The 27,686-nt window shown below is 53.6% G+C and overlaps 1 long non-coding RNA gene across 6 annotated transcripts; it reads left to right on the plus strand.

Moving 5' to 3' along the window:
- The first annotated feature begins 288 nt into the window (after positions 1-288).
- On the plus strand, positions 289-27,483 carry LOC144724704 (uncharacterized). 6 transcript variants are annotated; one of them, XR_013586561.1, is made up of 7 exons: positions 289-1,485; positions 2,581-2,643; positions 3,936-4,015; positions 5,943-6,120; positions 7,030-7,142; positions 15,715-15,817; positions 17,309-23,047. It is a non-coding gene; the product is annotated as an uncharacterized LOC144724704 (long non-coding RNA). The 6 variants fall into 6 exon arrangements; XR_013586564.1 differs by lacking the exons at positions 2,581-2,643; positions 15,715-15,817; positions 17,309-23,047 and adding exons at positions 26,074-26,253; positions 27,252-27,483; XR_013586559.1 differs by lacking the exon at positions 2,581-2,643.
- The last annotated feature ends 203 nt before the right edge of the window (positions 27,484-27,686 follow it).

The following is a 27,686-nucleotide window of genomic DNA, read 5'->3' on the forward strand; positions in this document are numbered from 1 at the left end:
CAGCCACCTCACCAGCGCCGCCGCCACCGCGAGTCTCCGAGTAGCGGCTTCCGACCGTCAGCGCCGAGCCGCTCTGCGGGTTTCGCGTGAGAGCCGCCAAACCCCCCCAACTCCCCCCATTGCCGCCGCCAGGCCTGGACGAAGGCTTGGGTCGTCACGCGGCAGCCAAGAGTGGCTGTCGTGGACAGATGTTACAGTTGGCTGCAGGACGCGGTGGTGACACGAGGTGTGAGCTTGTGAGGGATACGAGGTCTGTGTCGTTGGGGGGTGGGGGGGCGCGGGGGGGGGTGCGGTGGCCAGAAATGGAATTTTTCCATCGCCATCTTCGTCAGTTGTCGTCCATGATCGTGATCCTTGTTTGGAACTTTGTCGTTGGATCATCGTCAACGTTAAAATGACTGATTTGACACCGGTAACCCAAGTTCATTTCTGCGGCTACTGTCAGTGGCGAGTGATATCTCCACCGCTCCTGTGGCTCCCCCAAAGGCGAACCTGAAACTTCCAAAGCTGGGTGGGTGGTGGTCCAAAAATGCCAATATTTTTATGAATGGGTGTCTCAAGGGGTAGGCAATCACCCCCCCCCCCCCCCCTTCTATAACCCACACTGATGAGCGTAATGAGGTATGGTCAAACAACCACCCCCATGATCGACACGGCATGGGGAGGCCTTTATCCAGCAATGTGTTGACAATGGGCCGTAATCATTATTATACATATTGATACAGTGCAAATACTCCGTGTAATTTGGTAATATTAGCAGGCGGAAAAAACAACTGAACCACCACTCCACCCCCGCTATCGTAGCCGATTCACTTTCCTGAGCATTTGCCTTAATTAGTTGAGATTAACTGCTGAAACGGGAGCTCATACTCCCCAAATGTTTAATTTGCGGAAGAGAGCGGGGATTTGTCTCCTGCTGAGGATGGCTTCCCACCGCCGTCTCCGTCGGGCAGCATGGCGTTACCAAACTTGTGCACGTGCCAGCCAATACGTTCACAAGAAAAACCCTCGGAAGTTCTGTCCTTCGTTACTAAATTTTTGCCGCATTTTGTGCGACAGCAAAAGTGGAGTAAAATGCGCACGCGCAGCACGACGCCGCAGCGTATCTCACTCGCCCGCGACTGGGATATATGCGGATAGGTGAAACGGTCAGATATGTTACGGCATCGTGCACAAATACTGCACTGCGTCTGGGTGGTTAATTGGTCAGGGCGGGCATGTGACGGTCGGATATGCGACATACTGAACCACCGCCAAAAAATATCTCCTCTTAAACGTAACACCTTCCCCTTCTTTAGCACGAAATGTATTCAAACTTTGGCAAGGGTGCGCAAGTGTCTCCGCAGATCTCTGTCTCCCTGAGCTGGCGTTGAAGCCATGGCAGGGAGCGGTGCAGTGGAGCTCCCACTGGAGGAGACGATCGCACGCACGCAACACCGGCGTGATGCGGAACGCCGGCTCGGGAGAGACCCGCTGCTGCTGACGGTGATTTGGCGTGCGTCCCTGAGCACGCGGCCGTGGCTTTGGCCGCCCTAAACCTCTGCGTGACCCCCAAAATGTTGAGCCCTCCGGCAGGGGTGAATGGTCGCGGCCAAGAGTTTGCGTTGGGGCCATGAGCTAGCGGGCGGAAATTAACCGCCGTCTCACCCCACAACCGGCCCGAGCTGTCAGTTCGGGGGTCTCTGCCTTCTTGAGATTTGGTGTTTGGTGCCAAGAAGGGTAAAATAAATATATATTCACCAAACGCCACAAAACAGGATTACATAGGTGATTGCTGGCCCCCGTAAACATTTGTCCCTTGCCCTCACTTGGCAACAAGTCTCCGCAGCGTTTTACGAGCGATCGTTTGCGGTTGTAGGGGGATGGTTCGCCACCCGAGCGATCGGACACGCGCGCCCGCGAGCGTTTCGCTCCGGCGGGCGGGCGTTGAGTTAAATTGCAAATAACGGCCACTTAGAAATGCACGGAGCGCGCGAGATACTGTTCCGCACGCGCCAAGTAAACAAAAGACGACTGCGTCGTACGATCCAGCTCGACTTTTTCCCAAAGCGAGAAACGTTACTAAGCACACGGATGTAAGGCGCGCTCCGAGGGCACAACCGCACAAAGATGCAAGCAAACGCAAAAGCTCTGCCTCGGACGAATGTGAGATAAGAGTGGTGGGGTGACTGGGTGGTACTGGGAGCCAGGTCCATTGTAAATTGATCGAAGAAAATGGGGCGAGTTGATAAAAAAGCAATGTCCTAATGCCACCCATTCAACCTATTATTACATTTTCACCCGTTTAACCTGTTGTTAACTAAGCGGGGAAAGGGTGGATGGGAAGGGGATGAGGTGGGGGGGGGGTCCTGAAATCCATCCAGGGAAGTGAGACGAGGCTCGAAGGTAAGGCTCCCTCCCATACCTTCACAAAATTGTCCTTCCGTTTTGGTTTGGCACTTTTAAACGTGCTTTGTGTGATGGACAACCCGATGAATTTACGTTTAAACCTATTTTTGAGGCAACTTTAAGCGTATAAAATTGTATGCATTGTATGTCTTTGTGTGGTGAGCGGTAGAGGCGTGTGTGTGTTTTGCACAGGGCTTCAGCGTGAGACTGGCCAGGCGTGGTGAGCAAGAGGAAGCCATCTTCTTGGTTCTTTCGGTAAAGTCACGCAGAAGGGAAGTAATAAAATAATAGAAATAAAACATAATAAAATAAAATAATTCTCACGACGTTTCGGCTACAACGCAAGCAGCCGTCTTCAGGTGAAGAATGAGACACTACCAAGCTAGGAGCTTATATTTACACTAACATCTGCTGCTGTAACTTCTTCTAATGCGAAACGAATTCTTTCTAGAACTAGCTTAGCTCTTATCTCAGAGAAAATCCTCTTCATATGCACATTCTTTTTTTGTTAAGGCGCTCTTCCACCTCCAACCCAGCTTATATATACGCTCCTAGCTTGGTAGTGTCTCATTCTTCACCTAAAGACGGCTGCTTGCGTTGTAGCCGAAACGTCGTGAGAATTATTTTATTTTATTATGTTTTATTTTTATTATTTTATTACTTCCCTTCTACGTGACTTTACCGAAAGAACCAAGAAGATGAATCCCTGCGGTCACGAAAGCTTTAAATCGAAAAGAGGAAGCCAATTAGAGCGAACCCGCATGCCAGGATGCGTTACACAAAGGACAGTGAGATTGTGAAACTACCTGCAGCTACGGTTAATTAATTGACGACGACTTTAATCCACGACGCTGCGCAGCTTTTCGCTCGGGTCGTGCCGCGCGTTCCACCGATTTCCGACGTTTCGCCTCTCATGCCAGCAGCTTTAATGAAATCCATTATTATGATAACTTCTCTAAATATGTGAACCTGAAACCAAATGAACTTCACGGAATAGCACGTTAAAAATATCACAATTGAGTCCTGTTGCACAAGAAATATATTCGACTAAACATTGTACAATTGATGTGAAATGTAAATAACAATATACAGTCACGTGTCCATCCACTACTAGATGAAAGCTTCCCAATGCGGGTGTTGGTCGTGTGGGTTAATTGACCATACTTCACTAGACCGGTTCAGACATCATTCGCCACTGAGGCCTGATAATCATTGCATAAGCGCTAACCGCTGTGCCACCACTCCACCTGTGTGATCTCTATCTTTACCATATTTACATATACCTTGCAGTGTATCCTGGATTACAGAGGGATGATTCTAATCGTTTGACATTGTTCAGAAACAGCAACATTGACAGCAGCGCAATGGGCACACCTTTTTCAATGCAGGAAAGGTAATTCGTTCATTTCATTAGCATCACCATCACTGTCATTACTCCTCTATTTTCTTGCATAGATTTTGATGAATTGTCAGTGTCAGCTCAACTCTTGGTGTGCGCGTGTGTGCCGGCGTGTGTGTGTGTGTGTGTGGTATCGCCTTTTGTGTAGCCATCAGAACTGCGGAGACAAAAGTGGCCAGGCATGGACCTGGTCACCCAACCCCACGTGTGACATGCCGGCCTTCATAGGTGCTCACTAACAGCACTTGCCCCAACACTCTGTTAAAGGCGATTTGGGGGGGATCTTTGTCCTTTACATATGCCTCGAAGTGAATGCATGCTTGTGTATACATGGTCACGTGCACGTGTGTCAAGGCTCCTACACGTGTGTATACACGCTCGCACACGCGTGTGTATACACGCTCGCACACGCGTGTGTATACACGCTCACACACGCGTGTGTATACACGCTCGCGCGCATCGGTAAACCCGCGTGCGTGTATGTACAAGCTCGCGTGCTGCGCGCACCGTGCGCCGACGAGACGGCGGAGGCTCGGCTCCACGCGCGCGTCGCACCTAATTGGCCTCCCCGACTCGGACGCCGTTTCCCGGCCGTGCTCCCAGCTCCGCCTGCGATCGCCGCTGACGGCCGCCGCTCTGCTCGGTCTCCACCGCCGCCGCCACGGCACGAGGTTACGAGCCCCCATCCCACCCCTCCCGCTCCGGCCCATCAAAGCGAGACGTTCGTCACCACTCGCACTCGGCGTGCGCGCGCGCCGGATAATCCACGTCGCCAAATTTGTCGCGTCCTCTGCCTCCGCTCGTCAAAGGGGTCGAAGTATTGAGGAGGCGACGGTCGCAGTTCCTGGTGGAGTCTCGCTCGTTCCCTGCAAGTTGTTTGTTTTCACAGATGAGTGTCTGCTACGTCCGCGTTGGTTGTTTGTGGTTATTGTTGTCGTCGTCCGTCGCCATGCTCGTTTGTGAATTAGAATCTTTCTAGATTTGAAGTTTTCGTGACTGCAAGGATTCATACTCGTAGTTTTTTCGGTAAAGTCACTTAGGTAAAAAATGAAATTATTATTTTATTTTTATTAATTTTTATTTCATTTTTTACCTACGTGACTTTACCGAAAAAACGAAGAGCAATTAGAATCTTTGTTGACGGTCCGGGTCATAATTTCTCGGTACAGATGTCGTGGTTTACTCGCGTATCCTAGTGGCTTCCTTGGGCGGCTCGTGCTAACAATACCATTCCGCTTCTAATTATGATAATATTAATACGTTTTGTTGTTTAATATATCCATGCAAAGGTTATCCTAATTGCATACGGATTCATTTATCAGATTATTATTTGTTTAATGTCAATAACAATTCCTACCTTCCTGCTGAGCGAATCAAAACAATACTTTTTGCACGTGGAGAGCGTAAACTTGCGCTGTACCGCATTCCGATGTGCCGTCTTGTCGCGCCGCGTGCTGTGGGGCGCGGTGTCCGACATTTCGCTCCCCGTGCCGGGACGTGGTGCCGCCGAACGGCACGCGGTACATCCCTACAAACGATTTGAGAGAGCTGCTATAAGTTGGGAGTTTAATTCGTTACGGAATCCTTGCCAGCGGTTCTATCACTTGTGGTGTCATTGTCTGTAAATACCCGCACCGAAAGACAAAGCCCCGACGATGATTCAAAATTGATTGTTGGGTTAGGCCACGTCATGATCCGGCCACATTTTATGTTGTAAGCCCCTCCACCACCCAACATCGCCAAATGAAAGTGTCAACTGCACACGCAGTTAAGACAAAACATTTACCGGGAACCAATCGGTAAACTTGAAATTGATCGTTGTTCAGCTCACCAACGAGCGAGCTGACACAATCGTTTGTGGCTTGTCGTTTGTTGCACACTGGCGCTCTGCGTGACAGTTTAATTGGTTTGGCTGTGTCCGGTGGTGGAGGGTCTCACGAAACAGATTCGGCCCAAATCATTACGTGGTGGCCTAACCCAAAAAAATATTATAAATCGTGTTATTGGCTGTGAATGCCTACGTGTTAAGTTTACCTTCCAGCCACATAAATAGATAAAGGGTAGTAATCATCTGTGTGCTTCAAAGTTGGACATTGTCAGCATCATCGAAATCCCACATTGGCTGTGCTCTCTCTGTTTTGTCAACGCCCTGCAGGTGCGTGGTGATGTCACAGCAGTGAGGGCCCTCTCCATGATGACGGTCCCACGATGGTGGCTCGGTGAGACATCGTCAGGAGCACGGCGGTGCAGTTGATGGCGCGGGTGATGGCGCGGGTGATGGTGCAGGTGACGTCAAAGTGATGGTGCAAGTGATGGCGGAGGTGGTGGTGCAGGTTGGTGACACAGGTGTTCTACAAGTGATAGTGCATGTAATGGTTCAGGTGGTGACGCAGTTGACGGCGCAGGCCGTGGTTGCGGCAGCTACTCGCTTGGACCCAGCCGCAGCTTCCTGTCGGCGGCGGCGGCAGAGGAGATCGCAGTGAGCCGAGTGGCTTGGGCTGTTAATTCTAGATTTGAAGCTTTCGTGACTGCAAGGATTCATATTCTTAGGTTTTTTCGGTAAAGTCACGTAGGTAAAAAATTAATAAAAGTACTTGATACAGCAAGCGTGCTGTGACGGTTCCACCTGAAGACGGATGCTTGTGTTGCCTCCGAAACGTCGTGATTTTAATTTTATTTTTATTTTTTATTAATTTTAATTTTTTACCTACGTGACTTTACCGAAAGAACCTAAGAATATGGCTTGGGATGCCCGGGGAAGCCTCCGCGGTGCGACGAGGAGGTGCTCCAGATGAGAACGCCACGACGGTCGCGCAGAAAATGCACCGCTCGCTTCTGCTCTTCGCCAGGAGGTGCAAATCAGAAATCCCACAGGCTCGTTCGAATAAACCGACTTGACTCGTACGGAGACGGGCAAAAATACATTCACATTGCACGTTAGCCGAGCGATGCAGTGCAGATGCAAAACTACCAATCGCTGGGAGATGCGTGCTATGGATGTATGTTAATTGGGGGTGCGTCGCGCGTGTCGAACAGAGACACAGTGTGAGTTCTAAAGACGCTCTGCCTCTCGCTTCCTCGCTCTGTTTCCCCCTCTCCCTCTAAGCCTCTGTCTCCCTCCCTGCTGCCCTCTGTCTCCCTCCCTGCTGCCCTCTCTCTCGCCACGGTCAGCGGTGGCGGTGGACTGGGAGTTGGGGCCGTGGCTGCTTCTCTCTGTTAACCTGTCCCCTCTCTCTCTTCAGAGTGAGCAGCGACGGGGGAGCTGGCCTGGGTGAACGGCTGCGGATGAACAGCTACAGGTCAGCCGCTACGAGTGAACAGCTGTGGACGAGCGGGCCTGGGTGAGCAGCGACGGGTAAGTTGAGGCGGGTTAACTACAGTGGGTGAGCTGCTGTGGGTTTAGTGGGGGCAGGTGAGTTGTTGCGAGTGAGTGGGGACGGGTGAGACGTAGCGGGTGAGCGGCTGCAGGTGAGTGGGGGTAGGTGAGCCGTAGCGGGTGAGTGTGGGCTGGGGCCAGGTGATGGGTGGAGCGCTCTAATCAACCCCCCAGGGGTACCAGAAGCCCCCTCCCCGAGGGAGCGCCGGGCTCTGTGCTCGCGACGGCTCCACGCCGCTCGCCCCGCGCCGCATCCGTCGCCCGCGGAGAGAGAGGAGGCAGCCTTGGCCGCGAGTTTTATTAAGGGAGAGGGAGAGATGGCGGGGAGAGGTGTAACAGGTCTTGCGATCTGACAAGGACCTGGCTATTTAAAAGCGGTAAGCCCATTGTAGGTGACGTGCGTGTGCGTCATCGTGAGGAAGAGTAGCGGTGGCGCTCCGGCGTAAGCTCGGGGCCCCAAGCAGCTCAAGGAGGCACCGTATTCATGGGGATAATTGCTGCTGCGTACCAGTTAACTCCGTCGGCTCAAATTCGGACCTCAATTAACGTAACACGCCAATTAAAACGTTCATTGGGATTTGAACTCGAGCCGATATTTGACGCGCCCCGACGATTGTCATGAATCCGGGGCCCTTTGAGCCGTTTGGGGCCCGAAGCTTTTGCGTGGTGCCTCGTGCCGCCGCTGGCCAGTCGGCCTGCTCGCTGCGGATGTGTTTACTTCTCCTGCTGAGACGGACTTAACTACATTATTCGCTTCCCCTTTAAAGGAATTAACGTTTCTTTAAAGTGTTTGCGGGCTACCTGGTGTTTGCGTAATTAGTTTCCTATAGCCCCTTTCCTCCTGCTGCTTTTGTGTATATATTGTTTTTCTCCTCTTCCAGTCTGCGGAAATGGAACAGCCGGGAGTGAGGAACACGCGAGGGGCATGCGTGTGTGGGGAGCGGCGGTGTAGCACTACGCTGCGCTGCAAAGCCGGCGACCCGAGTTGGATTCCCACGCACGGCCAACACCAGTGACGAATAGCTGAACTGGTCCTGGGCCTCCGCTAGGTCGACTCGGCCTTAAATAAGTACCTGATGCGATGTGTAAACATCAGCACTGGGGAGACAAAGGCGGCTGGGTATTGTGCCGGCCACCATTCCTTTCGTGTGCCGTGCCGACCTTCATAGGTCTTCGCTAACAGCACTTGTCCTTGCAGCCTGTTAAAGCTACACGGGGGATCTTTGTTGCGAGCGTCAACTCGGCCGCTCGTGCAGTCGCCCACTTCACATCCCACCCGCTCCCTCGCCTTCACCTCTCCGGGCCCGCTAAACGAGAGGAGGGCATTTGGCCTACTCTTCCACGTTGACCGGACATGTTGGAAGGTGTCGGCGTACCCACGCCTTACCCCACCACACGCGCGGCCTGCCGAACGGCTCGCTGTGACGAACCCACTTGCACTGCGGGGGGTACATCGGGGTCACGGGGGGGGGGGGATTCCAGACGCCCGCACCGTCGGTTCAGCCGCCGTGCGGTGAGATGGAATCGAACCCGTGACCTCTGTGCTAAGCAGGCGGCTTCTAAAGAGGACTACGCCTTGGATAGCCGAGCCAGACTGCGTGAGAGCCACCGGTTTAACCATTACGCGTTTAACGGCATTGTCCTGGGACTCTCATCAGCTGGGCTGAGGAGATGAGAGATGAACTTCTCACAGTGGGGGGCGTGGGGGGGGGGTCAAGCGGCGGAGACGAGAGCTTGGAGGGCGCTCAGTGGACCTCAGTCGCCCCTCCCCACTCATTTCCTACTCTAAGCTCGTTTCACGGAACGAATTGACCTCGTTTTTTTTTCCACCACGGGGAGCGGCGACGCGGTGATTGGCACACCCTTGCGCCGTGAACCCCCGATGACCAGAGCGTGAGTCTTGGCCACGGCGGACATCAGTGGGGAGTGATGCCCGGACCAGTCCCCGGCATCCCCTCCGAGATCAACCCGCACCGACCCCGCGTGGCGAAGTACGTCGTGGCGTGGGGCGACTTCATCCAGCAGTGAATTGACAAAAGGGGTGACTGTTATTTCGGATTCTTATTATTATTAAGACCCCATATATACACAGAGAGAGGTGAATACATTGGCCCGAGGTTGATTCTCTCCTAGGGCAGCGGGAGCAGTGGAGGGTAGCGAACCCGCGCCTCGTCCGGCCCACGTCCCGGCACGCAGCAGCGCGGCTATCGGGTGCCGCGCGGGCGGAGTGGCTTCACCGGGGCCCGTGGGCCAAAGGGGCCCAGGTGCTGGGCTACAAAGAGAGGGGATGTCGCACGGGGGGGGGGGGGGGCGGTGGGGGAGGGACTCCCCATTGGCACCACCGGTTACCCGCGCCAGCCACGCTGCACCACGCCGCTGGGCCCGGCTACCCGGCGGTGCGGCGAGAGAGAGAGAGAGAGAGTTGCTCCCCCGTCCCGGCGCCCTCTGGGCTCCGGGCACCGGGAACAAATTACGATTACGGTAATGCCGCGTGGCAGGGCTAAGTGGGGCTGCTAATTACGCTTTGGCAAACAAGGGAGGCACGGCGGCGCTGGTGAGCGGCGGCGCGGTGCGCGGGCCCTCCCTGTGAGATGCTCTGCTGCGCAAACACTGATTAAAGTGACGCCTCTTGCCAATCGGCGGGAGGGTCGCTCGTTCTCCTCTGCTGCTCCCACGGTCTGAAACTTCCTTTGCGCCAGCCGTAGGGGCAGCAGGGTGGCGTAGCGGTGGCGCTCGTGCATCGCAGCAGCCCGGGTTTGATTCCTGACTGGGGTGTCTCTCTGTGTGGAGGTTGAGTGTTCTCCCCCTGTTCTGCATGGATTTCTTCCAGGTTCTCTGGTTTCTTTCCAGAGCTAAAAGCCCCACACAATGTAACCAAACATCCCATTGTTTAAGCAAAATCACTCGCAAATTACTCAGTTGGGTTCACACAGCGGCATCATCGCCCCCCGTACTGCGAAAACTTGGCAGGACCCTCCTGAAAAAGAGTCTTGAGATTCTCTCCTAGGTAAAGCTTTGCTCGGTAAACAAGAGAAATAACTAATAATAATTATTCACGGTGTCGACTCACTGTCCCTGTTCAGGTCCAGCCCCAAGACTTTCATGTCCTGCGCCTGTGACTGGCGTGGTTCTCTACAGCGTCTTAAAACCCATATATTTAAACTTGTCTATATAAACCCAAATATATAAACCTCGCTATATTAAACTGGCTATATAAACCTGGTATATTAACCCGGCATCATAAACCCGAATTGTATTCTGTGACCCCTGGAAGGGATAATGATTCCACAAGCTGTAAGCTTCCTTGCCACGGTTTGATAAAGCAGAACGCAACTCTCAGAATCTTTATTTATATTATAGGAGGAGGAATCCGATGAGTTATGCTAATTTTCACAGATGTCCAGTGGAGGGGCAAGTCAGCCAGTTCCATTTACAACCGGATTAACTGAACGGCCCAGTGCAATGCAGTTAGACTTCATGAAGTGGCTAAATCCTCTATACCGTACCCAATGTTGCATATGTCTTGTGTTCGTACATGTCTGTGTTTTTGAATGGATCATCATTATCATCATGACCACCACTATCAGCTATAATCTATCCACTGCTGGATGAAGGCCTCGCTCAGCCGTCACAGGCTCCCTCCCTCCCACGTGGTTTCCATGGCTGGTTGGCCAGGCTAATCGGTGCCCCGTGCTGCTGATGAGCGATGCGTGCATTGTGAGTGGCGACAGTGTCCAGAATTACAATAAAAATAGGGAAACGGGTAGAGCAACCTCGGTCCGAACCTTTGTCAACAACGCACGAGCCGGCTAGGTTAATTATTTAAATGTCGTCCACCACCGAGTTGTTGTTGTAGAGCTGTGCAGCGGTGGCAGCAGCGCGACTACCGCGTCTGCGCGAGCGTCGTGTTTCTGTGGGGGGCAGGGGGTGCAGGTTAGGGGAGGCCAAGCGTGCGCTTGACCGAGCCCCGGATTTCACGCCAAGTCTGTCGACCCTAAGCCGCCTACATTGTTAGCGTGACGGGCCGCCCCCTCCCCTCCCCCGCCGAAGCCTCTTGGCCCCCCTCTGTCTCTTGGGGGCCCTCGCTGCCCCTTGCAAGAAAGGGAAGTGGATTTTGCCGAGCCACCTCTCCCCGCGGCCGCCGCTGCCCTGTCATTCTCATGCTAATGGCCTCACAATTAGCCGGCCCTCCATCGCGGCCTCATTAGCGTATTGCCCGCTAATGATTCTCCATTCTCGATGCCTGGCAGGCGGCTTCTCCTCCGCCCGGCTGCCCTCGGGGGGGGGGTGGGGGAGAGCGTCGTCGTCCGCCCGTCCGGGCCGCGTGTTCCGCCACCGTCGCGCCCCGGGGCGAGCGCCGAGCGGCGATGAGGTGGAGGTGGAGGAAGTCCGTGCGAGCGCCAGCGCCGCGGACAGATGGCGGCGGCGGGGCGGGCGGCGGTCCGATGTCGCGCGCTTTGTTGGGTCTACGGGCGGCCTCCTTCGCCCGTAGCCCCCACGACGTGCGTCTCGCTCCATTTGTCCCGCTCTGTTCTCCGGGTGTAAAGATTAGAGGACGCGCATAATGCAGGAGGCTGCGCGCGCGCGTATGCGTGTGTCTGTGCGGGGAGCGGCAGCAGCAGCAGGGGCTGTTTGATCTCGGTCTATACCCTCCTCGTTCTGCCTCCTGTGGCTGCCTCAATTAGAGCGGGGTTAATCTACCCACCTGTGTGCCCCAGTTTAATTATCTCTTAAAGAGGCATGAAGACATCGATTTGTCAATTGAAAAAAAAATAACAACGGGGTTTTGTTTTTGGGTTTCTTTCCGACTTCGGTGTGTGTGTTTTTTAGGCTCGTTCTGCGCGGCGTCCAACGTTTCGGTACCACCTGCTGGGAGCTCCTTGGAGAGCAGGACAAACATGCGGTGTGGCTGGGAAGCACACACGCCTGCGCACTCGGAGAGTTTCTCATCCCGTCGCCTGGCACCGTTTGTGGCGCACACGTCCAGCTCCGTGAGCCGACGGACTTCCGGAGAGGAAAGGAAGATTTTTGTAATTGTGGCCGAGTGTTGTTCCTCTCGAAATCTTTATATTCACAGATTGAGAGACAGAGAGATGGTTTTGCATTCTTCGAAGGTGGATAAGACCTTACTTTTTTCCACGTGATGATGAAAGCTCTGCCATTGGTCCACATTAGCCTGGGGTGCTGCGCACGTTCACAAGAGATGTTAACTACCTCGCCTGGTATACAGAAGGTCGTGGGTTCGATGCCAACCCTGACACCTGCTGTATAAATAGAGTTCGCATGCTCTCCCCGTGGACTTTTTCTCCAGTTCCTCCGGTTTTTCCCTCCGCAATTAGAATCGGCATGCTTTTAGAGTATTTGGTTACTAATAATTTCCACGTGATGAGCCACTTCGTTGTGGCCAGGTTGCCTCTGAAAAAGAGCAACGTAGCTAAGTGGGCCTTACCTCGTAAAATAAAAAAAATAGTTGAGTTTAGTTTTAACCCATCCTGTGCATCTGGGAAAGCGATCGGATTGTTGCGTGGATCGTTTAGCGTGGCCGATAATTTCTACGGGAGCAGTAAGTCATCGTGTGACCTTCCTGAAAACCAATTATGCGCTAATGTACTTTATGAGCGCGTATTTATTTTGTAAACACGGCGTTACCGATCAGACACCGCAAAAAGAAAACGCCACAGCCTTCCACGCGAGCTGGGAGATCCCTCGCCATTCCGAGCCCGGTGCCGAGTGATATCTGAAGCGCTCTTGGGCAGTACTACCCCCTCCCCCAACCCCCCTTCACCGCCCCACGCACATCTGCACGGTGAAGTATGGTCAAACATCCCCCATGGCCGACACGTCATGGAGAGATAGAGACCTTCCATCCAACATTGAACCAACCACGGATTCTGTAATATATGGTACGGTGCAAATTATGGTGGCATAGCGTGGCATCATTTGATATGGCATCAAGTTTCAAGTTGATTTCGTTTCACCAGGCGGAGACTCGAGAGACCAGGACGTGAGCTTCATTTGCAAGGGTGACGCGGGTCACAATTTGACAAGCAAAACAAATAACATCAAATATAGCAGTACGGCGAATAGAAATCGGTGCAAAAACAACTGCAGCACATGAGATAAATGTGGCGTGATACAAATGTGGCGCGGCATCGTAGCGTAACGTGGTGGCACGGCGGTGCGGAGTGGTGCAGCGTGGCGATGGAGCGGCGAGTCCCGGCGTCGCGTGGCGCGGCGGACCGCGTCGTCGCGTGTCGCGGCACGCGGGGGTCGCTTGTTTTGTCACGGCGCGGCACAGCATGGTGGGACGTGGCGCCCGGCGGGCGCGGAGGAGGGGCGGCGTGACACGAGGCGGCTGGCGGGAACGCTCATGGGCCACGACAGCCGGGGTCTCGGGGGGGGGGGGGGGGGGCCCATCGGGCAGGGGGCCTCCGTGCCCCCACCCCCACCGCTGTCCGCTCTGCGGCGGAGTCGCTGGCCGCGCCGCGCTCTTAATGCGGAGCTACGTCTGCTGCCGCGTAGGGGACGCGCTCTTGTTTATCCGTCGGCTCGCTCTCCCTCTCGGAGCTTTCGTCGTTTTGTTTCTGTCCGCGCGGCCGCCGCACAAAATTCCCCGCACGCGCGTGGTCTGCACGGCGAGCGTGAGGGTTCAGGGTTCACTGGTGGGCGAGGCCGCCGGCGGGATGTCCTGGCCCAATTTGTGTCGTTGAGACGCCCCTCCAATGCCGTTCGGTGAGCGCGGAGAAGCGACGAAGGTTTAGTCGTTATTATCTATGATGTAAAAAATAGGCGTTGTTATCATCATCGTCAGCCTTTGTCGAGCCACTGCTGGATGAAGGGTTCGGGTATAATATGATGGTATACAGACTAGATATGAGAGTATACATACTAAAGCTACACACAATCAGGTTTCAGGAGTGTTTTTTTGTACCAAACAATAACAATGAGAAGTTATTCTTTCTTGCACACATCTCGAATTGTCGAATTGTTGGCTTGAGACTACCTTGGGCGGAGAACATGAGTAACTGGCCGATGAACAAACACGACCACAGCTGGCACCGTTTATAAATCGGTCGCAAATTCGCGTCACCGGCAAGAGAAAGTCACGTGGGTGATGTGCATCATCGTCGTCGTCGTCGTCAGCCATGGTCAATCCACTGCTGGCTGAAGGGCTCACCGAGCCGTCTGAACCTCTTCTCGACCCTGCAGAGTACTCGTAACAACCCGCCACGAGCACCAGCTGGTTTCATGGCTCCATCCCCTCGGCGGCCTTCCGCCCCAGGAGAGAATAGAAACCTGCGGTGGTGTCGGTGTCTGTTCCGCATTGTTCGTTCAACACCGGTGAAGGACAGCAGACACTGAAAACAGTGGGAGATGCTCAATAAATTATAAGGCGATGACATGGGGTTTTTTTTCTGTATGGTTGTGTATATGACTATATAGGTCGGCTCATCCTCAAATGTAGTACCTGTAGCGGTGTGTAAACATCGCCACTATGGAGACAAAGGTAGCCGGGTGTGGTGCTGGCCACCCATCCGGCCCCTCGTGTGCCGTGCCGACCTTCACAGGTGCGACTCCTCTAACAGCACTCGCCCCAACAGTCCGTTAAGGCTATAACGGGGGATCTTTGTCCTTGTTATGACTAAATACGTAGAGCGATAAAGCACCTTGAATGTCCCCATCTCGTCATTTCTCGAAAGCCAAGGAACGGTTGAGCACGGATTGTGCTCAGAAGGGCAACCACCATGCATACCAGGTGCTACAGGATGCTGCTGCTCCTGCGGGGCTAAGTCGGCGCAGCAGAGGGCATTGCAAGACATCCTTTCATTTTTAGCACAGTACCGTACTTCTATGATGCCCACACCATATTTAATTATTGCAAGTTGACGAGCGTTGCTATCGCAGGGACCCCTCCTGTAAAACGAGTCTTTAGATAGAAGACGTGGGATGCGGGCAGCGGAAACGACTGTGGGCAGCGCGGAGATTTTAAACACGACGGACGGGCGGTGGGGGCAGCGCTGTTGTCACGTGGCTGCTGCTGCTGCTACCTCGAATCCAGCGCTGCGGGGGCAGCTGCAGCAGCAGCAGCGAGGGTTGGTGGGTCACCGCGCACAGATGCCGTTAAACTCCCTTTCCGTGGGCGTCGAGGAGGAGCGATGAGAAGGGAATACGGGCAAGTGGACTCATCACCATCCGTACGGGGGATAGAGCGTTGCCCCCTTGCACGTGTGCGTTCTCTCCAGGTGCTCCGGTTACCTCGCATACATATACCAAACACTCGTCGTTAATTGGCTGAAACATCTCGCAATGCAAACCCGATGTGGCAGGAACCTCCTGAAGACGAGTCCTGCGGCTGGCTCTGCGTGGCTTTCCTGCGTAAATCACGGCGATGCCTCGACTTGCCACCTTCGAGTTGAAACTAAGACGTACCACGATAATAATTATTTCGCAGTACCCTAAGATGGGAGAACTACATGTGATCGCATTGTCTTGAGCGGTGTGTTATTGTTGTGATTAGTACGCAACTGACAGAGAGTAAATTTTGTTGCAGATTTCCCCTGGACAGCTGCCTCAACAAGAGGATGGCTCTGGGAAAACCGGGACAGGTGGCAACCCCCTAACAATGCCACTGAGATGCAGCGTTGAATGGCACGGTGTGTTAACGCGGTCGCGTTTCAAATTTATTTATTTTCCAGATCTGTGATGGGGGGGTGGGCGGGGGGGGCTCACCCCCCTTGCTCGCTTCTTCCCTGACTTCCTCACTCAATTGCTCCTTCGCTCCATCGCTCACTTCTTTCGCTTCCCTCCCTGCACTCTCTCGCTCGCCCACTCACTCCCACAGCCGCCGCCGTGAGGCCGTTATTTATTCACGATGCCATCCCTTGTGCCCAAGCGTTGGCGCGAGACGCTCCGTGCCACGCGGGGCACGTGGGGCGAGCACGGGCTGCGGGTGCCCAGGGTGGGCCGGTGGGAGGGCAGGCGGGTGGGTGGGTGGGATAGCTGAGTGGCTGGGTGGGGAGGTGGGTGGGTGAGTGGGATAGCTGAGTGGCTGGGTTGGTTGGTGGGTGGGTAGGCGGGTGGGTGAGTGAGTGGGATAGCTGAGTGACTGGGTGGGTAGGCGGGTGGGTGAGTAGGATAGCTAAGTGGCTGGATTGGTTGGTGGGTAGGCGGGTGGGTGGGTGGGTGGGATAGCCGAGTGGGTGAGTGGGATAGCTGAGTGGCTGGGTGGGGAGGCGGGTGGGTGAGTGGCTGGGTCGGTCGGCGGGTGGGTGAGTGGGATAGCTGAGTGACCGGTGGGTAGGCGGATGGGTGGGTGGGTGAGTGGGATAGTTGAGTGGCTGGGTGGTTGGGCACTGATGATGGGGTCTGGTGGAGCCACCCTCCAGGTCATGGGGGGTAGAGTATTTGCTGCTACAAGTGCTAACGGGAAAAGCCACTTGGTTGACCTATCAATTGTAGCCAGGTCACTTCTAAACCAAGAGCTCAGTGGGCCTTACCTGGTAAAACATTCTACGTATTCTATGGTTCTTTCGGTAAAGTCACGTAGATAGAAAAAATAGCAATAAAATAATACAAATGAAAATAAAGTGAATAAAAATAATGAAACATAGTTACATGCGTGGGCCTCTGTGTGCCTCCTGTGGTTATTCCCCTTCACGTGCCCCTCCCCTCGCCCCTCCCTACCCCCCACCGATCAGTTAAACCTCGATGAACTCCAGTTTAATCATCACTTCATCTTTGTTTTTTTTCTATTACATTAGTATTTTGTAGCCCTTCCCCGCGATCTGTAGAACTCGTGCTGTTTTTCGAATGCCACTGAGAGTTTCAGGTGGAGAGCTCCTCCATGCTCCTACATATTGTGCAACACCTCCTGAGAATACCTACGGCAAAGACAAAGATCCCCCGTGTAGCCTTAACAGACTTTCGGGACAAGTGCTGTTGGCGAGTAGCAGCACCTATGCAGGCCGGCACAGCATACGAGGGGGTGGGTGGCCAGCACCACGCCCGGCCGCCTTTGTCTCCCCAGTGGCGACGTTTACACACCACACCAGGTACTCATTTGAGCACACACAGCCACTAACCCTGTCTCCCTCCCTGTCTCTTGTGAAAATTAAACGGTAATCAAGGGTCTGTATGTGTCTCAGTCTGCAACATCGTGGATCTTCGTTCTGCAGCTCATGGGGCGACTTGATCGTTCTGCGCACACTCAGCAAGATTTGGACCTATCGGTCAACGGTCCGTCGGCCTGGAGCTCACCTACCTACTCACCCACCTACTCACCCACCCACTCCTCTACTCAGCAGTCCTCCGGCCTGGAACTCATCTACCTACTCACCCACCTACTCACCCACTCCTCTACTCAGCGGTCCTCCGGCCTGGAACTCACCTACCTACTCACCCACCTACTCAGCGGTCCGTCACCCCGGAATTCACCGCCACTGCATGGTCGAGAATCTTCACGGACATTTAACAAGTTCAGTGGAAAATGCAAGACGGAATTGTTCAATGGAGCGTACGATGTATGAATATTTCCCACATGCTATGCGAGGTTAGAGTTGCGTGTTTGTAAATGTACTAACTAAAAACAGCACACGCGCGTGTGTGTACAGAGAGGAGGGTCGCAGCAGAAAGAGAACAGGTGAGCTCAAAGCGAGCGCACTGCAACAATAACCACCTTTAAGTGGTGGTGACGTCACCGCGACGCTTGTGCCAGGCTATGTGCACGTTGAGGCCACGTGAAGTGTCGTGCGCCCGCTGGCACGAGGTCACGGGACAGACCCAGGTACCATGGGTCGACTGACTGAGATGGCTGGCCGATGCACCACCTGTGCCCCCTACTGTGCCAACTTTGCTGTGATTTAGCCACCCGGCGGCACTCCGCTCGTTGTTGTGAGCGTGAGCTCCGCTTGCCCTCCGTTGTTGCTGGAAGGCGACTGCCTCCAATTGCCCAGTAGCAGCGTCCTTCACGAGAGGGATTCTGCAATTTCTGTGCCGTTAACTCGCCCCAGCCACGAACTAAACTACGCAAATACAACAACTGCACTCAAGAAGAGATGCATTTGTGTCTTGGAACACAAACACCAATTATAGAGAGAAAATAATGTTTAAATAACCCGCGTTAGCGAGTTCACGACGCAGTGCGTAAATTGATAGAATAGGAATGCAATCGCAATGTGTACGGCGTGGAGAGGTGGCGCAGTGGTTAGCACGCTTCGCTGTAAACCCCCGCCACCCGAGTTCGATTTCCAGCCACGACTAACATCGGTGGCAAATGATATCTCACTGAACTGGTCCACGTGGCCATTCCCACTCCCCATCTTCACCAACCACGTTGACCAGTGTGGTGAAGTGTGGTCACCACAACCACCACGTCCAATGTGGCCCGGGCAGGCAGTGGATTCACAAGGGCCGCGATAGGGGCACTGGAGTGGAGTGACAGGACGGTCGACCATCTGTCTGTCCATGACCTCTACTTTATCATGGGTGCATTTTATAACATGTAAACTAAAACGTGTTCGCAGTCGCGGCGTGATGCATCTACAACACAGTCGCTTTGTCTCGATACCAAAACCCTCGCTTGCAAATTCATGCACGTTACACAAATCGCGCAGATGAGGATCGTGGTGACACAAGTGGCTCTCTGCACCCCCCTCCGCCTTGCCCCTCGCCCCCCCCACTCTTCTCTCTAATCTCTGCGGGTACACGAGACCGAGTGTGAGGCAGGAGACCTGACACCATGCGACATTCGTGCCACGGAGTTTCCAGACTTCTCTCTCCGTCTGTCTGCTCGCTCGCGCGCGCACAGAGAGAGGCCCTCTCGCTCGCTCGCTCGCTCCCTCCCTCCCCTGCCTTCATCTCCCCGTCATCTCATTATATTGAATTTCTCCGTTGCGCAACACCGCAACAGCTTGCAGTCGTCTGTCGGCGGGCGAGAGACGGAGCAAGGGTCGAGTTGAGGAGGGTGGCAGCACGGTTGGGGAAAGGATGACGGCTGAGAAGAGAAAAACGCAAAGTCGCCAAAGTCGTTTGCAGGATTTTTTCCCGGCAAATATTCGTCGCGTTACCGCGGCGGCGCGTGAGGTGGCGGTTGAAGCAACGAGGGAGGCGAGGTCGGTAGGGGTAGGTGGGCCTGGCTGGCGTTAGTCGGCTAGGGGCAGTCCCGGTAAAACACGCAACGTTGGTGGACGTTGGGCCAACGTTGGTGGACGTTGGGCCAACGTTGGTGGACGTTGAGCCAACGTTGTTGGTTGTTGAACTAACGGTGGACGTTGGGCCAACGTTGGTGGACGTTGAACTAACGTTGGTGGACGTTATGCCAACGGGGGACGTTAGGTCAACGTTGGTGGACGTTGGGCCAACGTTGGTGGACGTTGAGCCAACGTTGGTGGACGTTGGGCCATCGTTGGTGGACGTTGGGCCAACGTTGGTGGACGTTGGGCCAACGTTGGTGGACGTTGGGCCAACGTTGGTGGACGTTGAGCCAACAGGTTTGTATGTGTTCTGGGGTAGAGGATTAAGCCCTCGTAGAATCTCACTAACGTCGGCAAACGTTCGATTGTGTATGAATTAAGTTTGTCATGACCATGTTATCTTATAAAGATGTGTACACAGGATGCATCTCTGAATAGCGATATTTAGGTTAAAGTCATAATTTAAACTGGGAGGAAAAGTAAGTGGGCTCGAGCAGGTCACCTCGCTTTGCAAAGGAATGACCGTCGCTGGTCAGGAATTGTTCAGGAATAATTGAACAGGAATAATTGAACAGGAATAATTGATCAGCAATAATTGATCAGAAATAATTGATCAGGAATAATCGCGGAATGGCAGCTCAGGGGGATGAAACGCTCGCGTGAAGGAGCCGGGTGGATTGTTACGTCTCTGGACCATGAGAGATCGAGAGATCTTCATCCAGCAGTAGTGGATTTACCATGGTGGGTGGCGATGTTAAACATTTCTAAAATTAGTTATACATTCACAAATTTACAATTATTCATACTCTTTGGTTCTTTCGGTAAAGTCACGTAGATATGAAATAAATCACGACGTTTCGGGCGCAACACAAGCGTCCGTCATTAGGTGGGAAAGCGTGGTCTGATGACGGACGCTTGTTTGTTGTGCCCGAAACGTCGTGATTTATTTTATTTTATACCTACGTGACATACCGAAAGAACCAAAGAGTACGGGTTCCTGCAGGCACGAAAGCCTCAAATCAAGATTACAATTATTCATTTGCAACTTTACATGAATCAAGAATCTCAGTTAAAGTTCTGACATGCAGTGATCGTATGAAACAAATTGGAGAAGGTGGGGGGGGTGGGGACTGCCCCCCCCCCAACTTTCCACCCCTCCATGTGGACACCTCGGTCTGGTTCGATCCGCGGCACCGCACTACCGCTGCGCGCGATCGCGGCACGGCGGTGCGAAGGACAGGGCGGTCAACTCCGACTGATCCGTCGCAATATTTGCCGAGCCATGCGTTTGACAGCTAAAGTGGCCCTGGTGGCGGCTACTACGTGGCGATCTACCAGCCCCCCCCCCCCACCACCACCACCCCCTGAGCTGTATGCGTCTGCCCCCCTTCCCTCCCGCCCCACTCCTCCTCCTCCTTCCCTCCCCCAACATCCCCCCGGCCTTCCAGACCTCCCACCGCCCACCACCGCCACCATCCCCTCCCCACGCAGCCCCCGCGCCCCGTGCCTGTGTGCGGCTGGGCCTGCGGTGATGCGACACGTCAGTGCCGCTCACAGTCTCAAGTCGGCGAGCGCAAACTAACGAACCAGCCCGCCCGCCCGATCAGCGGCGGTCTCTTTTCGCCGGGCGCGGTTTTTGAGCTGCGTTCGTAAAGAGGGCTTCTGTGAGCCGCGCGCAGATCGAGACGGGGAACTGAGCTCAAGGCGGCGCTCCCCTCTCGTCGTCGTCTCGCGCGGCGGAGGCTAAGAGCGCGGCTTGAGCCCTGTTAGCGAGGCTTCGCTTCAGCCGTCTCTGCACAGCGCGCTAACCACTGCGCCACCACCCCCCGCAGTCTATTATTATTTAAATGTTGACTTAAAACTTTCGTGACTGCAGGAATTCATGTTCTTGGTTCTTTCGGTAAAGTCACGTAGATAGAATATAAATATAAAAATGAAATCAAAAATGAAGATCGCTTGTGTTGCGATCGAAACGTCGTGAGTTTTTTGCTTTTATTATTTTCAATTTATTTTTATTTTCTATCTACGTGAAAGAAATAACCAAGAATATTATTATTTGTTACGCTTCTTTCGAGGAAGGACCTCACTGAGTCTCACGACCTTTTTTTATTATTAAAGACAGTTCTTCGGCTGAGCGTTCGCCGTGGTGTGAGATGCTGTCGCTGCTGCGTGCAATGCCAAATGAATAGTTTGCAGGTGATATCTTATTCGGCATTTGGGATGATTTGATCGGTACCAGTTTGTTTGTTATTCTGCCACGAGAGGAACCCTGCGAAGAGGGGGAGGACATACAAACTCCACATATGAAGGGCGCCCGAGTCGGGAATCAAACTCGGAGTTTATTTCTTTCAGGCCCAAGTGCTCCTGCGGCGCTGCGCTGCGCCCAATCGTTCACATATTTAAAGGAGCCTTTTACCCATTTACATTCCTACTTGCATTCTCAACAGCGACACTCCGATTATTGTGTTCAACGCTATTGTTGTGTTAAAGGCGACCCAGGGCACTTCGCTCACCGCTAGGCTCTAGAGTTGTACCGCGCGTTGCTCGGCATGATGTCCGACGTTCCAGAGCCGGCACACCTCCGATTAGCACGGTTGGCTACGTACGGTGCGAAAGAAGTTCAACGTACACCGCTTCCGGTATACTTCTCACTCGCGTGGATTTTTTTCCCCTCCACATTTTAGAATCAACATCACGCGTTTAGAGTTTTTGGCTACGACACATTGCCACGTGCTAAGCCACGTCGTTGAGCTGTCATTTGTGGCCAGGTCGCTTCTGAAAAGGAGCCGCATATCTCAGTGGGCCTTAACCTGGTAAAATAAAAACATATTTTCGGTTTATTTTTCTTGTTTTAGTGATGTGCTTACCTTTCCTAGACTTTACACTCATTTAGTTTTTCTGTATTTGTCGTAACTCTCTGACCCGCCCCGACTGAACATCTGTGAATAAGAGCTTCATCGCTAATCGGATCTCTCCAGGATAAAGAACTATTCTCACTGATTCTGACGCAGGCTACTGTGTGTCAGCGGCTCGGACTGACAGCGACACAAAATATTCAGAGAGATACGAATCCCCCTCGTGAGTGATTCGAAGGGCGACTACCACCCAGCATCAGGGCTTGCCAGGTGTTGTAGGTGCGGGGCTACGGATTGGCCAGGAGATGGCAGTGATGAGTATTATCTCAAAGGCATCTCGCTTGTCTATGGAGGGATCACGGCTCGAGGTGACATCGGCTCGCGTTCAGGGCACTGCGTGGATTGTTACAGCGCAAGATCGCGAGAGGCGGGAGCAGGCCCGGGAGAGAGGCCTTCATCCAGCAGCGGATTGATTGCAAGCATGAGATGACGATGATGATCGGAGCAAGGATACGTGTATGTTGAACTTCTTTCGCACCGTACGTGGCCAACGGAGGTGCGGGGGCAGGACAACGAACTACACACAACAAAACAACCTTAACACAACACTTTTTTTTAAAGATGTTTATTAGAAATGAGATGTGTCTACTTGTGCGATTTGTCTTTGTCCCATCGACTGATGAGTGTCGTACACGCCTCATGGCAACCTTCACATGTGCTGAAAGGTTTTTGAGCACGTGTCGGTGGACACGTGCCAAGGAAACTCAAGTTGAATGGAACTCTCTCGTCGAGTTCACAGGTTGGAGGAAGGAGCTCCAATAAAGGCTCTGTCACTGTCCGTCTCGTGCAGCTTTGTCAATCTACTGCTGGATGAAGGCCTCCCTGCTATCAATGTTCTTGAAGAGCTAACACGCACTGTTGATAATGATGACATCTTTATTATGATTATTCAATACAAAGAATATCAATACAAAGTGTGTATGATGATAGTTATGTCACTAAATTAATGTTAACAATAATAATATCCAATGTTATTCCTGCTCCCACATGGATTTGATGATAACGTCACTTCAACGATACCGAACCACCACTGTGCTTTGATGATCGTGAGGATGACTCAAACTCGGTCTTGTTGAGAAACAGCGAAGGCCAAATTCTAACTTCACAGCGACCAGGGCTACAGAGACACCCACGGGCTCGCGTTGTTCGGCAGCAGCAGCAGCAGTCCCGGATGTGGGGGTTGCGCTCTTGATGCTGCTGCTGCTGCTGCTGCATTAGCATTGGTGCGCAAGTGGACTCCAATTAACACAACAAACAACCAAACGACACACGCGTGAATAACACCGTTGCCTTAAAGTAACACACATATACATAGCCGACGTCACCTTTGTGTGTGCGTGTGTGTGTGCGTGCGCTACGAAGAAGGGTCATGGTCCGGAACGTCGCTTATTCGCACTGCGGGGTTGACGGATGCGTTGAAGTTGCGAAGCGCTAGAAAGCGACGGCACACGAGAGGAGGCGGCAGGGGATGGCATCGTCAATCGCACCTACGATTAGCGCGGTTAGCTGCGTGCTGTGCGAAAGAAGTTCAACATACAAGTGGGGGGTGGGTTGCGTAAAGAATACAAAGGCACGCGGGGTGAGTGGGAGGGTGCAGGGGAGAGAGAGAGAGGATGGGGGGGGGTGCATGAGCCAAGCGCGCCCCCCCCAACCCCCCCCCCCCCCCCCCCCCCATATCTTGACGGACCTCAGATTTCATTAGAGTCGATTGCGCCCCTTGTATTTTTGGCATCGCCTTGGCTCGGGGCGGTGCGCGCGAGTCGCGGCGCGGCCGTCGGAGAAGCTTCGAGAGGCGAAAGGTGCGAGCGCGGAGGGAGCAGCGGCGATCGAAACTCGGGGGGCCTCCGTGGGCTGCTGCGCGCAATTACGCGGCGGCGAGGAGTAATCGCGCCCGACAGCGGAGGGGTTGTTTTTTTGTTGTTGTTGTTGTTGCTGGAGCGGCGCACGAGCTCCTCTTGCGCGGCACCCGGAGAGGCGCGCGCGGCGTCTTTGTGGTGTAGGGGGGGGGGGTCAAACCCAGAACCCCCACTGTGTGTAGGGACAAGGGTTGGTGCAGATGTCTCGTGACCCCCATTTCATTCTCGAAAACTTTATCGGAATATTTGTTTGTGCTGATGGAATCCGATGATTTATAATGGTCTTTGGGAAAAAAAACAAGTTTGTTGGAAGTAAGCTTTATTTAAAAACAGAAATGAATATGCACAAACTTGGTACGGGCTCAATTCAGTGGGGGGTCACAAGACATCTGGACCACCACCCTGTTGAGATGCCGCTAACCCTACAGCCGCTAACACTACAGCCGCTAATTCGACAACGCCACACTGCACTCGTCGTTGAGAACAGACAAAGAAGCGTGGTGGGAGGAATATTTCGTGGCTTGGAAATGCGAGATGCTTGTCTCCCTCGCCTGGTACAGCAGGAGGTTGTGGGTTCGATCCCAGACCTGGCGATGCCTGCTGTCGTGTAGCTTATGTCCGCGTGTTCTTCCTCTGCCCGTGGTGGTCGCGTGGATTTTTTTTCTCGGGGTTCCTCCGGTTTAGCCTTCCACGTAAAAAAAAGACAAAGCGTGAGTTTAGATGATTTGGCTGCTGCTGCTAGAAATTCCCACGCGTGGTGGCGATATCGGCGCTCGTGTGTCGCCAGGTCGCCTGCGAAAAAGCTCCTATCGCTCAGCGGGCTTTCTCTGGTACACGAATGAAGGTTTCCCTCGCTGCGTGTGGTAGATACGTTCAAAAAAAGTCGCACAAAGCGAAATCTCCACGCGGGGACCACGCAGTCACAGAGTAGCGCGCACAGTACACGGATAACGTTGTTCCACGTCCGAGTGCATACTCGCACAGGAGTGAATTCAAACCGCACACAGCGAATTTTGGGCAGACACGCACAGTGCGAAACAGCGCAAACAGAACCCGCGTGGAGCGAGGGAAACCTGCAAATGCACTTCGCACGTGACACAATAGCAGAGTGGTCTTTATTAATTCGTGCATGTTGAACGTCTTCCGCACCGTCCGTAGCCAATTGTGCTAAACGGAGGTATGGGGAAGGACACAAACTCAACTAAATTTCTCCAGCAACATTTCGTGATTAACTGTTAATACAACTTCGCTTCTTGAGTGAGTAACGCCGTTTGGTTATTCAGGAGTTTGTTTGATATGCAATCGCTATTATTAGGTGAACTATTCATATTCACACAACCGGTCAATTCACGTTTTAAATGTTAATTCTCATCAGGCTCCGCGATGTGCAGTCTCCGACTCGCATTGTCCTCTGTGGCCTCTCTGTGCGCTAAGAAGGAGGCCCGATACGTCGCCTGTTCGCATCTTGTCCTCTGTAGGGCCACGGTGTTATTGGCGAACGCGGTAGCACGCGGGAGTGGCCACGTTTTCGAGGTGGTGGTGGTGACGACGACGACGATGATGATGGTGGTGGTGATGGTGGTGATGGCTTTGCAAGCCGAGTTTGATTCGCGGCCGCGGCTAACAAATCGCCTCGTGTGTTGTTTCCTCCGTTGCGGCCGGCGGCTGCATCTGAAGTGGTTGGCAACGATTTGCCTCGCGGGTGACGTTAAAGATCCCGTGACGTCTTGCGCAAGAGTAGGCCATTGTGTGCCCACGTCATTGCCCAAATGTGTTTATTTGTTTCTTTGAACTTTTGAGAAATTACCCGCGAATTACTCGATTGGGGATTGAGTAGTTGGCTTGACACTCCCGGAAGAAAAATAAGTCATGAATTTCTAAAAATAGATCATTGTAATGTTGCCGCTGATTGTGATGCTGATGGTGCCGCTGCCGTTGTTTTCTTTAGGAGCTCCGCAGGAACCTTGCAATACACAGAGCGCCTCCCCCACCGCCTTCGTCTCGTAGACATGGAAATAGTCGGGGAAGGAAGGGCGCGCATGCAGAGAGGGGATGGAGCGCAGTCGAAGTCCCCGGTCGGAGTGCGCGGCCCGCAATTAGCACGCGGCGAGACAACGAAGAGCACGTGGTGGGTGACGATGGGGGAGAGGGAACGGACCACGCCAGCGCGCACCTAACTCCAACCACCCACCACCACTCACCATCACCAACCACCCACCAACCACCACCAACCACCACCAATCACCAGCCCCTACACCATCATCACCACCAGACTGTTGGGGCAAGTTGTGTTCGCGAGCACCTCGGAAGGCCGCTCCAGAAGCGGTTCAAATATTCGCCACTGTTATTAGTCGTGAGCGTGAATGGAACCTGGTGCCGCCGGGTTCGTAGTGCAGGGCACTAACCACACCGCCACCGCTCCCCACCACCACCACGACCATCATCATCACCACCACCACTAACAGAAGTAACATAATCGCCAGCTCCTCTACCTTCACCACCACCTTTGCCACAACCACCACCGCCCACCCTTCATCCCCCCACTTATTCTCTCATTAATGGGGCCCTACGGGGGTTAAGTGCCGCTTTATGGACGTTCGTCCATTTGCATGTGGGTGTGTTTGTGCGTCTTTGTGTATGTGGGTGGGTGGGTGTGTGGGGGGGGGAGCGGTGGCGTAGTGGTTGGCACCATGAAATTAGAACCCCTCAACCTAAGTTTTATTTCCGGCCACGGCCAAATTTAGCAACGAATAACTGAACCCGCCCCATTAGTCTGCCCACCCTTTAGGTCGACTCAGCCTTAAAATAAATAACTGGTGCGACGTGTTACTAAACAAAAACACACCCCCACCCAATACTGGGGAGACAAAGACGGCCGCGCGCGTGCTGTGTTGCCCCTCCTCCGCCACGCGTGCCATGCCGCCCTTCGATACAATAGGTGAGATCGATACAATAGGTGAGATCGCGGCGAACAGCATTTCCCTTCATGGTGTATGCATTTAGGCTGTACGAGGTGGTGGGGGTGGGGGTGCCTTTGTCTCTGCTTAGTCACCACGCATTCAAATGTCCCCCACGCTTCCCTCCCCGCTGCTGCCGCTGCCGCTGCTCTCTGATCGTCGCGATAAGGGCCAGCGTTTGATCGTCCGAAGGAGGCCGAGACTTGCGAGGAGGAATCGTCTTGCCGAGCCGCCGCTGAATCGCTAAGGTCGCCGTCGGCCCGGGGAGAGTTTGTGATCGACAAAATACATGATCGGGCGCCACCATCGCGTTTCCCTTGCCGTCTTTGTCTCTCCCGTCGGAGACGGCGCGCGGTTCTGCAACCACCGACTCGCCACAGTGCACTCCGCACGGCGAGTCCAAGCAGTCGAAGTTTATCTTTTTTAATAAAACAAAATCGCAAAGTCCCGACTGGACAAACGTTCTTCGAAATGTTTTGCAGACAAATGCGCGGCCCTGCAACAGCTTGTTCACCGCCGCTGCTGGCGGAAGGGCCTCCACTCACAGGAGGGAGTTCTTGAGCACCCGTCTGGATGGTATTTGGCCTACTCTTCCACGTTGGCC

Source organism: Lampetra planeri, chromosome 21 (genome assembly GCF_965212315.1).
Source record: "Lampetra planeri chromosome 21, kcLamPlan1.2.h2, whole genome shotgun sequence".
NCBI lineage: Eukaryota > Metazoa > Chordata > Hyperoartia > Petromyzontiformes > Petromyzontidae > Lampetra > Lampetra planeri.